Source organism: Mauremys reevesii, linkage group 9 (assembly GCF_016161935.1).
Source record: "Mauremys reevesii isolate NIE-2019 linkage group 9, ASM1616193v1, whole genome shotgun sequence".
In the NCBI taxonomy this organism is placed as follows: Eukaryota; Metazoa; Chordata; order Testudines; family Geoemydidae; genus Mauremys; species Mauremys reevesii.
Window position 1 is genome coordinate 77812884 of NC_052631.1, and position 16286 is coordinate 77829169.

The 16286-nt window shown below is 43.7% G+C and overlaps 1 protein-coding gene across 1 annotated transcript in view; it reads right to left on the reverse strand.

Moving 5' to 3' along the window:
* The window catches only part of LPAR4 (lysophosphatidic acid receptor 4), a 77087-nt gene that overhangs the window by 37821 nt on the left and 22980 nt on the right, over positions 1 to 16286 (reverse strand). The gene's annotated exons all lie outside the window — the stretch shown is intronic.

The following is a 16286-nucleotide window of genomic DNA, read 5'->3' on the forward strand; positions in this document are numbered from 1 at the left end:
AGTGGCAGATTGTATGGTCTATCTTGTATTCTCCTCCGATTGCCACTTCCCAAACCAGCCTATGCTAGGCTGACACACAAACCTCTTTAGCACACAGGTCTGCAGAGAACCTATCCATACACCAGTATGGGTAAACTAAGGGACTCCAGTTCAGCTGCGTGCTTTAATTTAAATGGTGTGGAGGACCTCATGCTGGTTTATTGCGCCAGAGTGAATTGTATCCATAGATTTATACACATAGGGAAGTCTGATTTGGCTTCCTGGAAAAGAGACAATAAAGAAAATTGATTTTTACCATCGTAGGCAATGGGAATTTTACAACTGACTTCAGAGAGAGCCCGATTGGGCCTCTCTGCCTTTCAGACTGAAAAGCAGAAATTGTTTCATTATATTGCCTCTGAGTGCCCTCAGTACAAATTAACTAAACCTGAAATTTGCACTTGAGGCCATCCTGAAGGTGTTCAGCGAAAGAAATGCAGTTTGGCTGATTTGAAGCTTTTGTACTGCTGTAGCCATGTCAAGCAGAGTGCAAGAGGCTAGAAACCCCTGTGGATTGGTGGTGAACGTACTTGGCAAAAGCCCTTCAAAGATATCAGTCACTGGGTCAGTCGTCCAGAATTACTGTATTTCTGCCATTGCAAGAATTTTCCCACGTTTCCTTTTGAAGACTAAACACTGGATATATCTTTTAAAAAACAGCCAATTATAGTATTTAGCCAGAACCTGGCAGCTTTACCAGTGATTTTGATACCTTTGGAATTTAATCAATCCACTGCACTAATCTGGGGCTGTTGGTTTATCTCAAGGCAACGGTTTAGTTATTAACTATAAACTGATTAACAGGTATCTTTAGCAGCTGCGGGCTCAAGGGGACTCTCAGGAACCCCTTATTAAAATTCTCCTGCCATGCTGAAGGGAGAGTTGGGATGGCTTTCCTGCCCCTTAGGGAGTTCACCCCCCTTTCTAACCATTCCGAATAATTCCTGCCCCCTCTCTCTCTCTCTCTCTGGAGTTGGTAAGAAACTTCTCACAAAGGCAAGTTATTCTGTTATTATCTATTATGGGCTTTTCTTTTTTCTGGAGCATGTTCTACTGGTAACTGCAAGAGACTGGACTAGAAGGGTCCCTGTGCTGGTCCAGTATTGCAATTCCTAGGGCTCATAAAAAACAAACCTTCCCCTGTGGAAAGTACCTGATTACACTAAATGTCATTTATTTTCCAAAAATGTTCCCAGGGTGGCATATACCTGGTTGCCTCACAAGGCCTTCTCTCAAACACATACACTGCCCCTATCCTTCCCCACTTCTAATTAAACAAGCTGAATACTGTTTTATACTATCAATAAGCTCAGTATAACTTTTTCAGCAATAAAGTATAAAAATAGCCAACAAAGTGCTTTTAATGCAAGTTTACTTACCAAACAAAAACACAAAAAAGAGGGCGGGAGGGTGTTGACCTCCATCCTTGGTTATGATTATATGTAAGTGTTTTCTTTAAAATGGAAAAACAAATGAATAGATCCCATGGGTCTTCACCCCTCCTCTCTGCAGCAACCCATCCTCCCCACCCCTGATCCCATTGGTTTGTTCATAGACTGGGGGAGCATGGAATTTTGTGGGCACCTCTTGTTAAAATATTGACAGTACATCAGCAATCTCCAGCTATTTTGAAAAACAAATGAACCTAGCCTGTTATCTTATTGGGAACCAGGGCTGCTTAGAATACACAACGTTTTCAGCAAAATTACCACCATGCTTTTAGAGCACACGTAGTTAATGTTTGTACAACGAAGCCCTACTGATGTGCTCTTTTCTGTCATATCTATTATCATGTCAGGGATCCAATAACTCTGTCACATTCTGCCTTGCATTGGTGCGCATTACTTGCATTGAATTTAGTCTGAGTTGCTTTGTGTTTCAAAGGCAAATTTTGCCCCCAAGAATGGAATATTGTAGTTCCAAATTATCACTCACTTCTATTGCTGAAGATGCCATTGGTTTCAATTAGAATTCATACCCAATTGTGCCTACAAAATATACGTGCACAGGAAGGTGTTTTCCCTGCCTCGAGGTACTTACTAGTAGAAACGGTCACATTTTTTCAAGTGACATTTTTGGGTTTTTTTGGTGCGGGGGGGAATGCTGATTTGGCAACACTAAAAAGCTTTGCAAATTTGTGTCGCTTTTGCTGAATTGTTTCGGTGTTTAAAAAAAACCCTCAAAATAAAAAAAATTGAAACATTTTGTTTCAATATTTTAGAAACAAACCATTTTGATTTTTTTATTCAAAATGACTTTTAAAAAAAATCTTTTAACTTTATTTAAAATTTAAAAAAACATGAATGCCTCATATCTAAAGGAAACATTTTTGTTTGGTGTCAAACAAAACGTGTTTTGATCTAAAACAATATTTTTTCTACTCAATTTACCAAAAATGTTGAGAAACCTTGTTTTTGGTTTGACCTGAAACAATTTTTTTTCAAAATTGCAAATGAACCAAAAAAATCTATTATTCACTCAACTCTACTTCCAAAGTAGCCAAAACAGGGTATTGAATCAATAACTTGCATTTTTAAAAGCCCCTAGAATATATATACATTATAGACATTAACGAGTCCCAACTCTCCTCCTTTCACATGAGTGATTTCTGTTTCCTTTCTTTGTTTTGTACAAAAACAGACTTAATTTGTGACTAGCTTCTGCATGAATCATTGCTGGATATTGTACCATGTGCCATACATTCTGAAATATTATATTGGGCCCCTATAAAAAAGCATCTGTACCTCTTATCAAAGCCATGCACAAGTCTAAGCAGCAAAGATAAAAGCACCATTTGCTAAAGGTGATACTTCCAGGCACATTGTTACAGTATTTACAAATTCTTATTGTAATTCTTATTATGATTATTAAATATTTATATTACATTAGCTCTCAAAGGCTCCATTCAGAATCAGGGCCCCATTTTGCTAAGTGTTGTATAAAATTAGAGGTAAATATATTGTGTGTGCCACAGAGTGTACAGTTTGAAGACAAACCATGTATAAAGGGAGGAGGAGATGGAGGCAATGAAATATTCACCATTTGTATTACAGGGGAAGTGCACACACACACTCTCTCTCTCTCTCTCTCACTTTAGATTTCCTTGCATTTGCTATCCACACACAGTCACTATTCAATTTACTTTAGTTTTGTAATTACATAAATGTTGACTTCCCCCAACTGCCCCTCACCCAGTGACCCAAGACCCCTTGGCCTAGCCATTGAAGTGACTTGTAAGCTCCATGGGTGAAGTCAGCCTGGAGGAGAGACGTGAAGGAGGAGGAGAGGGTGTCCTCACACAGCAGGTGGGTGACCATCACAGTCCATCAGTGTGGTGATGTTGTTTATTAAGGCAATACTTGTGAGATTACTGTCATCCTGGTTTGGAGGATGGTTGGTTTGGCAAGTTGGGCAATCTTGCTGTGAGCTTATGAACGCCATGTGTTTGGACATACCGGGCTGCCTGAAAACCAGTTGTGGTTCACAATAGATTTCAAGGTTTCAAAATCAGTTTTTGTTCTGATGCAAAAAGTAAATGAAAGCTCTTGAAATGTTTTCACCCAAACAAACAAACCCATACGAGTACAAGGGAGACCAAAGGAGCTAATAGCCTGGTTCCTAAGGCACTTGCCTGGGGTCTGGGAGATCAGGTTCAAGTCTCTGCTTGAAATCAGGGTCTTGCATGCTCCAGGCAAGTGCTCTAACTAGCCATCAGCCTATTGGATCCCAGGTGAGTGTCCTGACCACTGGGCTGTAGAGTCTCTGTCTCTCACCCCCAGTGAATATTTATACAATGTGGATCTGCTCCAACTGGAGCAACTGAGAGACAGACTCTCTGTACCAGTGGTTCCGCAACCATTACGGAGAGGGATAAAGCCCTGCATCCAACCCAAACCCACTGGGATGAGACTACAAGTGCTAGGTCTGGGTTGGGTTGGGTGGGAAAACAACCAAACCTTCTTGGGCTTGGGCTAGGTCAGCTCTCCTACCTGGCCCACCAGCTGTTTTCATCCGGCTCTCAAACTCCCGCTGGGGAGCGGAGTCGGAGGCCACTCCACACAGCTCCTGAAAGCAGTGACATGGCCCCCCTCTGGCTCCTACACATAGGGGCAGCCCCGGGACTCCGCTCTGCATGCTGCCCCCACTCCAAGCACTGACCCTGAAGCTTCCATTGGCTGGGAACTGCGGCCAATGGGAGCTGCAGGGGCAGTGCCTGCGGATGGGGCAGTGTGCAGAGCCGCCTGGCTGTACCTCTGCATAGGAGCCAGAGAAGGGATGTGCCGCTGCTCCAGGAGCCGCTTGAGGTAAGCGCTGCCCGGGAGCTTGCACCCCTGAGCCTCCCTCGTGCCCCAACCTCCTGCCCCAGACCTGATCCCCCTCCTGCCTTCCAAATCCCTAGATTCCAGCCCCGAGCACCCTCCAACACCCCTTATCCCCAGCTGGAGCCCTTCCCCTTCCCCTCCCGAACCCCAACCTGGAGCCCCCTCCCACACCCAGAACTCCTCATTTCTGGCCCCACCCCAGAACCCACACCCCCAACCAGAGCCCTACCACACCCCCAACCCCAATTTCATGAGCATTCATGGCCCATCATGCAATTTCTATTCCCAGATGTGGCCCTCGGGCCAAAAAGTTTGCTGACCCCTGTTGTAGAAGCTTTTTTAAAATATACGTTTGGAAGGGATCAGTTTAGTCATTTTAAAAGTTAGGGCTAGACAATAAAAAATAGAGATTTACCATTTGGATGGATTTAGGTTTCCTGTAAGTTTTTTAAAACTCTTCACTTAAAAATGTATATGTTTTGTTAATTTGGCAGAACTAAATGTTCCCCTACTTCTCTGACCAGGGTTTTCCTCGAATAAAACGAGAGGATATTTTTTCTCTAAATGTTTGTTTAAACCTAACCCTCCTTTCAGAAAAAACTGCAAACTGTGTAAACTTAGTGACCAATGCTACAGTTTCTGTGCACCCAAAACTCTTCCTTTGGCTTCAGTGGGAGTTAGTGGTACACAAGGACTGTCAGACTAGGCCCTGTCTGACTGTTTTCCAATGTACATAATCCACTAAGAAATAGGATTAGTCAATCTAGCTGAGACCCATTTTCTGACTTCAGAGCCATCAAACAGCAATTATTTTCACGTAGATCAGCCTTTAGGCCACGCTTGTATTAGGCATGATTAACTGGGTATAAAGGACTTAGATTGTTAACTACCACTGTACACTTTATTTATTATGGGAAAGAAAAAAAAGGCAAACTATAGAACTTTCTAGATCAGTCAGCATAAAAATCTCAAGATACACTAAATGCCTGGATTTGCATGTGCACTCAAGCTGTCTATTTTTTCCTAACCTTTGATTTTGTCTTCCATGTGTGCCATGTGTTCTCAATAAACTAGGATGATAATAGTGGTTAATACTTACCTCTTATACAGAACTTTTCATCAGTAGATCTCGAAACATTTTACAAAGGAGATCAGTATCACTATTCTAATGTTTATAGGTGGGGAAACTGAGGCATGGGGAGGGCCGGGGGGAAGTGACTTCCCCAAGGTCACCAAACAGGCCATGAATAAGAATTAGAATGATAAGGATGAATGTCAAGGTGCCTTGAAGAAAGAACATGGGAAACCATTTTAATAAACTAGTGTTTCTAATCAGACTTTAAGAAAATAATTGTATTAAAATCATGGGATTGTGTACTGTAGTGTAACAATGTGATGTGCCAGAGTGTGAATGTGCATGAGCAATGCACTAATGCTCCCCTCTAGAAATAGTACTGCAGATATGAAAGACTCATTCCACAGTTATTTAAACACTGATGCTTTGAAAATTAACTCGGGGAGTTGGGGGGAGGAATCATTCCCAAGTTCTAGTTCCACAGTTGTACTAATATTCTTAACTATGCAGTAATTGAAATAGTCTGATATTAGAACAGATCTCTCCTCGAGGTGCTTTCTGTAGGAAAAGGCTTCATGTAAATTTCCTTTTCTTAAAAAAACAAAAATGGATTTGCAGTTGCTACTCATTTCACAGTTTGTTTTGAAGGGAGCATAGATTTAGGCAGTCTGCCACTGCCAGTCTTTTGGACAGTGTCTTCTCTATGCTTCGTGGCATCTGCCTATCCTCGCTTTTCCCATCTCACAGTGATTTAACTGTACTCTTCCAAATGTACTTCAGCAGTTTCAAAGTCTCTAATTTTTCTCCTCCACTGAGGACTAATTCATTTAAGAAGTTCCCAACTCACTTGCAGGTCATTTTTCCCTTTAGCTTGGAACAGTTTCAATTTTTTCATCACCAAATCTAGCATGGAACATCAGCTCATTTCAGAAACTGCATCCATGACTGATTTAGTGCTGAAAAATTACTTCAAGCAAGAAGTACCTGAACACTCACTCATCAGAAATCAGCCAAAACACAAACCTGCTGTGCCCTTATTTAGTAAGAGAACTGGATGGGTCAATTCTTCTTATCCGAAAGGGACTAGTCTTTATATTTTCTATTTGTGTGTTCTTCAGAGTTCTTACTTGAAAAAATTAGGGCTGTCGATTAATCGCAGTTAATTCACACGATTAACTCAAAAGCATTAATTGCAGTTTTAATTACACTGTTAAACAATAGAATACCAATTGAAATGTATTAAATATTTTGGATGTTTTTCTACATTTTCATAGATATTGTATTCTGTGTTGTAATTAAAACCAAAGTGTATATTATTTTGGATTACAAATATTTGCACTGTAAAAATGATAAACAAAAGAAATAGTATTTTTCAATTCACCTCATACAAATACTGTAGTGCCATCTCTTTGTCGAGAAAGTGCAACTTACAAATATATCCATGGATCTATAAATCCATGGTACGCCCACATCTCGAATACTGTGTACAGATGTGGTCTCCTCACCTCAAAAAAGATATTCTAGCACTAGAAAAGGTTCAGAAAAGAGCAAAAATAAATATTATGCGGTAGAGAGGGTCCCCATGAGGAAGAAAGAAAAGAGGGGCTACTCTTCAGTTTGGAAAAGAGGAGACTAAGGGGACATAGATAGATATATATAATCAAGTGAGAGTGATGTTGTGAAAGTGGAAAAGGGAAATACTATTACTTATACCCATAAATACATAATCAAAAATGAAATTAATAGGCAGCAGGTTAAAAACAAATAAAAAGGAAGTTCTTCTTCACGCACAGGTCAGTCATGGGGCTCCTTACCTGGAAGGACCTGAGGAGGTTGGGAAGGAACAATGTTTAAAAATGTTTGGATAAATTAATGGTGGCTAAATGGTGTAATTGTCCATAAGGCAGATGGGTAAGAATGGTGTCCTAGGTGCTCCTCCTCTGTGATGATGATGGATGAGGATGGAGAGAGAGAGATCACTCCTTGATAGGTTCACTTCTCAGGGCACCTGGCAGCTGCCACTGGCCACTCCTCTGGGCACCTGGCTAGATGGACTAGATGGACCTTTGGTCTGACCCGGTACGGCCTTTCTTATGTTCTTATGTTATGTTCTTATGTACAAATGTAGATTTTATTGTTACATAACTGTACTCAAAAACAAAACAATATAAAACTTCAGAGCCTACAAGGCCACTCAGTCCTACTTCTTGTTCAGCCAATCACTAAGACAAACAAGTTTGTTTACATTTACAGGAGATAATGCTGTCCTCTTCTTATTTACAATGTCACCAGAAATTGAGAACAGGTATTTGCATGGCACTTTTGTAGCGAGCATTGCAAGGTATTTACATGCCAGATATGCTAAACATTCATATGCCCCTTCAGGCTTCAGCCGCCATTCCAGAGGACATGCTTCCATGCTGATGACGCTCGTTAAAAAAAATTTGTTAATTAAATTTGTGATTGAACTCCTTGAGGGAGAATTGTATGTCTCCTGCTCTGTTTTACCCACATTCTGCCATATATTTCATGTTATAGCAGTCTCAAATGATGACCCAGCACGTGTTGTTCATTTTAAGAACACTTTCACTGCAGATTTTACAAAATGCAAAGAAGGTACCAATGTGAAATTTCAAAAGGTAGCTATAGCATTCGACCTAAGGTTTAAGAATCTGAAGAGCCTTCCAAAATCTGAGAGGGACAAGGTGTGGAGCATGCTTTCAGAAGTCTTAAAAGAGCAACACTCCGATGCGGAAACAACAGAACTGAAATCTCAAAAATGAAAATCAACCTTATGCTGGTGGCATCTGACTCAGATAATGAAAATGAACACATGTCGGTCCACACTGCTTTGGGTTCTTATTGAGCAGAACCTGTCATCAGCATGGACACGTCCCCTGGAATGGTGGTTGAAGCATGAAGGGACATATGAATCTTTAGTGCCTCTGGCACATAAATATCTTGCAATTCTGGCTACAACAGTGACATGCAAATGCCTTTTCTCACTCCAGGTGACATTGTAAACAAGAACGGGGCCGTATTATCTCCTGCAAATGTAAAAAAACTTGTTTGTCTGGGCAATTGGCTTAACAAGAAGTAGGTTTGAGTGGACTTGCAGGCTCTAAAATTTTACATTTGTTTTATTTTTGAATGCATTTTTTTGTACATAATTCTACATTTGTAAGTTCAACTTTCATGACAAAGAGATTGCACTACAGTACTTGTATTAGGTCACAGATGGGCAAACTACGGTCCGCAGGACCGTCCTGCCCGGCCCTCGAGCTCCCAGCCGGGGAGGCTAGCCCCCAGCCCCTCCCCCGCTGTCCTCCCTTCCCCCCTCTCCTGCAGCCATGCCACCGCACGGGCAGCACTCTGGGCAGCGGGGTTGCACGCTCCTGCCGAGCAGCATGGCAGTGTGTCTGGCTCCAGCCTGGCAGCATTGCTGCCAGACATGCTGCTCTGAATGGCATGGTAAGGGGGCCAGGGGGTTGGATAAGGGGTAAGGGTCCCGGGGGGGCAGTCAGGGGACAGGGAGCAGGGGGTGGTTGGATGGGGCGGAGGTTCTGGGGGGCAGTCAGGGGACAGAGGATGGGGCGCTGGATAAGTGTGGGAGTCCTGGGAGGGCTGTTAGGGGTGGATAGGGGTCAGGGATGGGGAACAGGCGGGGTGCATCGGTGGGGGGTCTGGGGGAGGCCTGTCAAGGGGTGGGGGTGTGGATAGGGGTCAGAGCAGTCAGGGGACTGGGAGCAGGGGGGTTGGATAGGGGGTGAAGCCCCGGGGGTGGTTGGGGGAGGTCCCGGGAAGGGGCAGTTAGGGGACAAGGAGCAGGGGGGGGTTGGATGGGTCGAGAGTTCTGAGCGAGGCAGTCAGGGGGGCAGGAAGTGGGAAGGGATGGATAGGGGGCGGGGGCCAGGCTGTTTGGGGGAGGCACATCCTTCCCTACCCGGCCCTCCATGCAATTTTGCAACCACAGTGTGGCCCTCGGGCCAAAAAGTTTGCCCAAACCTGTATTAGGTGAATTGGGAAAAAAAAATTATTTCTGTTGTTTTTTTACAGTGCAAATACTTGTAATAAAAATAAATATAAATATACTTTGTAATTGAAATCAATATATTTGAAAATGTAGAAAACATCCAAAAATATTTAAATAAATAGTATTCTATTATTGTTTAACAGTGCAATTATTTTTTTAATTGCTTGACAGCCCTAGAATAAATACTTGGTGTACATATATTATTTTAACAAGAGGCACCAGTTATGGAGAAATTCTGGAAAATGGAGCTAGTGTTTTCCTACAAAGTGGTTTCGTTGTCGTTGTGGGACACTGCCAGCATCAGAAGAGTAGGTGCCTGATTGTAATGCTCAGTATTATTACTTTTGTTTTACTGGAGGAGAATCCTTTGGCATGTCATTTCTCGCTCCTAAGAGAAGTGAAATGGTGGTCACTGTTCTTCAGTGAATTACGACTGTCTAGGGCAGGGGTGGGCAAACCCTGCTGTCCAGAGCGCTGCCCATGTGGCGGCATGGCTGTGGGGAAGGGTGGATAGCGGGGGAGGGGGCGGGGGCTAGCCTCCCAGGCCAGGAGCTCAAGGGCCAGGGAGGACGGTCCTGTGGGCCGGATGTCAACCCCAGGCCGTAGTTTGCCCACCTCTGGTCTAGGGAAACCGAACTGATATTAACTGCAAACATATGGTTTTCAGAAGAGATTATAAAAAAAACACTCGTATTCTAATTGTGGTCAAGCTACTATTGTATCCTGTCCTAGTTCTTAAGCATCTTGGAGCATGTTCTGATATGGCAGGACATAGTCGTATATTAAAAAAGTTTCTTTAGTTGGTTGCCCATATTACCAGCAGTAACCACACTGGTATAAATGTGCAGTTGAAGGAAGTTTCAGCAGTATCTGAGCTAGTCTACGGTGCTAAATGATGGCTTTTTAATGGTGACAACTGAAATACACTGAGTCCTGCCAAAGGAATGTGAGAAACTCTCTGAAAAATGAATTATGAAGTAATGTTGCACTATCTATTTAAAACCTGTACAATGAACAAGAACTTAGCCCTCAGATTTTAGTGACAGGTCCTACATAGCAGGTAAATAGGGTTATAGAGAAGCATGGATCAAGTGACCAGGAACTGTTTGAATTCAGCATGGAGTATATGGAAATTAAGTTTTCAACAAAACTAACTTGGAGAATAAAAAATCGTGGTGCCCATGTAGTGATGGGAGGTATTAACATCTGTGAGTGTGAAAAGGAGCTGGAGGGTCCAGGACAATCCAAAGCGCAACCATGCAGTAGATTACAATTTGGCTGCAGATGAATACAAGGAACAGGGAGGTGAATATTAGGAAACATTTTCAAACAATGAGAACTCTTGGGCTTCAGTATAATTTCCCAGGGGAAGTGGCAAAACTCCATGGCTTGAATCATTTACAATTAGACTAGATAAAGCAATTGAGAATATACTTTAGAGAGGGATCCTGAATTAAGGGAATGAATTTATGATCCACAACACACTTTTCCATCTAATGAGAGTAGTACTGGTGCTTTCTATTAAGAATACTACTTTATTCCTCCTAAGGATACGTTTTGCAGATTTCGAAACTTAATTTTGTTACTATGCCTTGCCTTATTCGACTCTCACGGATCCTTTGCTTGTGTGAGGTGGATTAGAACAATTGGTACCTGTCCATTTCTGGGACAAACACATCCTAAACAGCAGCCTAGTTTTGGTGCTTTCAGGTTTATTACAAGGAATCCTTTGCTAATCCTTTTCCTGTCTCCCTCTAGAGGGCAGCTGCTTCCCTCCTAAACAGTTGTTTCAATCCTGGCCAATGTTTTCTGTTTGCCATTTTACATTTCATGACATTACAGAATTTGTGGGATTTCAACTCTCACCACCAGATGCAGAGGGCTGGTGCAATATTGATTCATAACATATTAGCTTCTCCAGCCTTCTGGATTACATCAGATAAGTGTCAGATGGAAATATTCATTCCACAGTGACAGAGCTGCAGCCAGAAATCAGAAGTTTTGCACTCTTAATAGAATGTGTATTGGCATCTGTACTGATGTAAGCAATAGGACTCAACATGGTATCCAGTTTCACCAGGTCTGACAGTATCGCACAATATCTTAGCTACTATTATCAAATAGGTCAAACTAGATGATCACAATGGTCCCTTCTAGCCTTGGAATCTATGAATATCAACACATGACTTGCTTAGAAGATATATATTAAGAAGGACGAAAAATCAGGTTTCCAGTTTTCTTGAGATTCCATGCCTACAGTGTCTAATAGTTGTTATAGCCTGGGATTTTCATTGACTTCTCAGACATTGGTTAGTGGTTGGCACGTTATAATATCTTAATATACAACACTACTCATTTTAGAAAAGGCAGTGGGAGACCATGACCAAAGCTCCAACTGTGCAAAGTGATATGTGCAGGTGCAAGGGTCTGTCTATGATCTTCCCATTACAGATTCAGCAGGTTTATATTGTATCTACATCTCTATATAGATGCTTGTTTTATTGGTGAAGTATATTACCAAAGCTAATCTTTTTCAAGTTCTTGTGCTACTTTGCTGCATAGAGAGATTTATAGGTGAAAAGTGTGATAAAGAACTAAGTGGCAGCATGATTTTTATTGTTGTTGTTGTATCTCCAGTTCATTGCTGCACTCCAAAACTCCATGATTGATAGTACTTTGTTACTGTATCAACCTGATTGAAATAAATCTCTTTAAAAATCATCTCACATGGTGTGACACTACACCCAGTGTTCTTCATAGAGATATTGTTATGATATGAATATGGCATGACTAAGATGTGTTTTATGCAAGATGGGTCGTGAGGTATCATTGGAAAGGTTATGATTTACTGAATACGATTATCCTATTTGTATGCATGTATTATTTCTGTATCTGAAGTTAGGAATATGGATTATGTCAGGGTTTTACAAACTTCGGGTCGCAACCCAGTACTGGGTTGTGGCATGTCAGGCACTGGGTCGCTCTGGTCAGCACCACCAACTGGGACGTTAAAAGTCCTGTCAGGGGTGCTGCCCAGCTAAGGCAGGCTAGTACCTATCTGTTTCGACACTGTGCTGTGCTCCAGAAACGGCTTCTAGACGGGGGGGGGGCAATGGGGCTTCATGTGCTGCCCCCGCCCCGAGCACCAGCTCTGCACTCCCATTGTCTGGGAACTGAGCGGGGGGTACTTGCAGGTGAGAGTCACACAAAGCCACTTGTGCGCCTCTGACTAGAAGCCGGACCTGCTGCTGGTCGCTTCCGGGGCGCAGAGCAGTCTGCGGTGCCAGGACAGGCAAGAAGCCTGCCTCTGCACCCCGCTGTGCCGCTGACCAGGAGGTAAGTCTGCCTCCCAACCCCGTGCCCCAATTCCCAGCCCTGAGCCCCCGCGAACTTGGAATCCCTTCCAACACCCCAAATCTCTCATCCCCGGCCCCAACCCAGAGCCCTGATCCCCTCCCACCCCAACACCCTGCCTCAGCCCTGAGCCCCCACCTCAAACCCAGAGTCCATGCTGCACCCCAAACCTCTCATCCCTGGCCCCACCCGAGGGCCCTGACCCCCTCCCATCCCCTATCCCGCTGCCCCAGCCTAGAGCCCCCTCCCACATGCTGAACTCCTCATTGCTGGCCCCACCCTGCTGCCCTCAACCCTGCACCCCAACCCTCTGCCTCAGCCCAAAGCCCCTCCCAAATCCCTCATCTCCAGCTCTGTTGGGACGTGGGCATCAACAATTTTCTTCAGTTGGGTCCCCAGAAAAAAATAATTGAAAACCACTGGATTGCGTAACAATTACAGATGGGTTTACACCTGGGGAACGCCCACCAGACAGCATGCAATAAGTGTGGATGGGCCGTTAGGGAGAATGGGATTTAGAAGATGTTAATCTCCCACCTTCCTGGGAAGTCTTACTGAGGATTTATGGCTGCTTTGGGTCATCTGATCATGTCACTTGTACTGGACTCCATCTTGGACTACTAGTATTTTTCCACTAATACGGGGTGGGGATCAAACTGAGAAACAAAGGATTCCTGCCATATGTAAATCATATTTAAGGCAGGGAAGTGAGTTAATCAAGATTCATTCTTCACTGAATCCCCGCCCAGGATGACTGCTGGAAACATTTAAGAAATAAAGAGAAAGGAGGGGAGAAGGACTGAACCCAGGCTGGAAAAGGTGTCTGGCCTGTGAAAGAAATGCATAAAACAACATTTAGGGTGAGAAATTACTACTTGCAACTGGTCTATTTAATGTATTAAGCTCAGTTTGCATATTAGTTTTATTTGCTCAGTAATCTGCTTTGATTTGTTTGTTGTCCGATCGGCGGGTAGCAATTGATCTATCAGGGATCGATTTATCATGTGTAGTGTAGATGCGATAAATCGATCCCTGATCGCTCTCCCGTTGACTGCTGAACTCCAGCTCAGCAAGAGGCGGAAGCAAAGTCGATGGGGGAACGGCAGCCATCGATCCTGCACCGCGAGGACGTGAAGTAAGTGATTCTAAGTCGATCTAAGATACGCTATTCTCGTAGCTGAAGTTGCGTATCTTAAATCAATTCCCCCCACTCCCTGATTAGACCAGGACTTAATCTATCTTTTGTAGCTAATAAACTTGTTTTGTTTTCTCTAAACCCAGTTTGTAGAATCCATAACTGAGGGGCAAAAAGCTGTGCATATCTTCTTCCACATTGAGGGAGGGAGCAAATTTCATGAGCTTAAGCTGTACAGTTTACTGTGTAGAGCAAGACAATACAATTTTGGGTTTACTCTCCAGAAGGGTAGTGCACTTGAGTACTGGACAAATCCCTAGCTGAGGGCTTGTCTACATTGGCAATCTGAAACCACCTCCATGAGGGGCATAACTACCAGCACTGTCTATACTGGCACATTACAGCGCTGAAACTTGCAGTGCCCGGGGGTGTTTTTTCACACCCCTGAGCAAGAAAGTTTCAGTGCTGTAAAGTGCCAGTGTAGACAAGCCCCAAGTCTTCCCATGCAGAGCTGATCTGTCTTTCTCTGTCTGTCTTTCTGTAGTTGGGTGTGTCCCTATCTGTGTGTGCACTGGAGGAGGCGGCTTGAGGGCCTGGCTCAGCAGAACAGTGTAAGGGAGCCCAGGTTGGTGGAACAGGCAGGCTCAGCGGTACCCCAGTACATGAGGTGTCACCCCAGGGGTGGGGGGATAACCCATCACACATAGTCTATCTGTGCTGGCTTTAATTGTTCATGATCCAGAAGTTTGCAAGGTTCTCCACAATGGAAGTTTCCAAGAGTATGGCATCTAAAACATTAACATCATCCTTGTTGGTGATACAGTGAGTCCATTTTAGCACTGAATTATCAGTTCTGTTGACTGAAAAAAGCTTCTTTGTAGCAGTGGGGAAGTCTCTTGAATAATGCAGTTTTCCTAAAGCTTGTTCTATTGGCAAAAGACTGTCTTATCACAAGGTCATAAAAAATGTCTATGTTCTTAATAAAAGTAGGATATGTGCATAAGGTAGATAGAAATGCTATAAACAGAAGACTGATTTAGAGAGAGAGCTGTCTAAGTATCCAAAAAAGCCTGTGACTCATTATTAGACTAAATTATACTTGCAGATAGGGTGACCAGACAGCAAGTGTGAAAAATCGGGATGGGGGCGGGGAGAATAGGAGCTTATATAAGAAAAAGACCCAAAAATCTGGACTGTCCCTATAAAATCGGGACATCTGGTCACCCTACTTGCAGATAAAGATTGCTGAATGCCTTCGTACAGCAAAACTTTCAACAAGAAATGGAGTTATAATTAAAAGAATCAAACAGCTTCTTTCAGTCTATGATCTATTCATTAGGTGAGCAGTACCTACCTAGCGAAGGACTAAATTTTCTGGGTTCTGGAGAGAAGCTGGGAATCCTTATTTTGCATTATATTCTGAAATGAATAATTAAATCCACACTTTTCTGTCTCTAGAGAATATTTTGGCACTGACTTTTTTTTTCCCAAATGAATGCAATTTAGTGGAATTATATAGGTCCAGTTTTATTTTACTTCAGTCTTAAAATAAATGGAGAAACTCCTTTTCTGCCCTTGGTCTTTATGGTTCCAACCTCCTCTTTTGTTTATAGTCCATTTAATCCAGAAACACAACACAAACAGCGGGTGAAACAATACAAATTTTTAAATTGTTTGACTTAGTGCCAGATTGTCCATGGCCTAAAGCTTGTTGCTTTAATACACTTTACTATGGATCATTATATTGTATGTTGCAGTTATTATATGAACTGCCATTTGTCTCGATGCTAAAATAGCATAAAATAACCACTAGATGCTAGAGTACGCTTTGGCCACCTACATGTATTTTACGCTAGAGGCTACTTGCAATGATTTAAAGGGAGTAATAGCTGAAGATATCAACCGATCTTTTCTTGCACTGGGGATGGACTCCTCCCCCGTTAAATGAAAAGGCAACACCTATAGTATAACAGACAGGGGCGGCTCTACAAAGTAGGCTGCCCCAGCAGCGGCGCTGCGCGCCCGCCCTCCCCCCCCCCCCGGCGGGTCCCCCGCCCCCCCCGCATCCCCGGCATGGGGGGGCGGCATTTCGGTGGCCGGAGGCCGCCCGGCATGCCGGCAGGTCCACGGACGAGCCGGCCGGCGGACTGCGCGCGGCCGCACCCGCGGCAAGCTCGCGGGAGCCGCGGGAAGGACGGGACCCGCCGCAGGCGCAGGCATGCAGCAGTCCCGGCCCGTGGGGCCCGCCCGGCATGCGGCGCCGGCGCTCCAGCCGCGGAGCCCACCCCAGCCAATCCTGCCCCCCCCCTGCCGGCGCGCTGGCGCTGC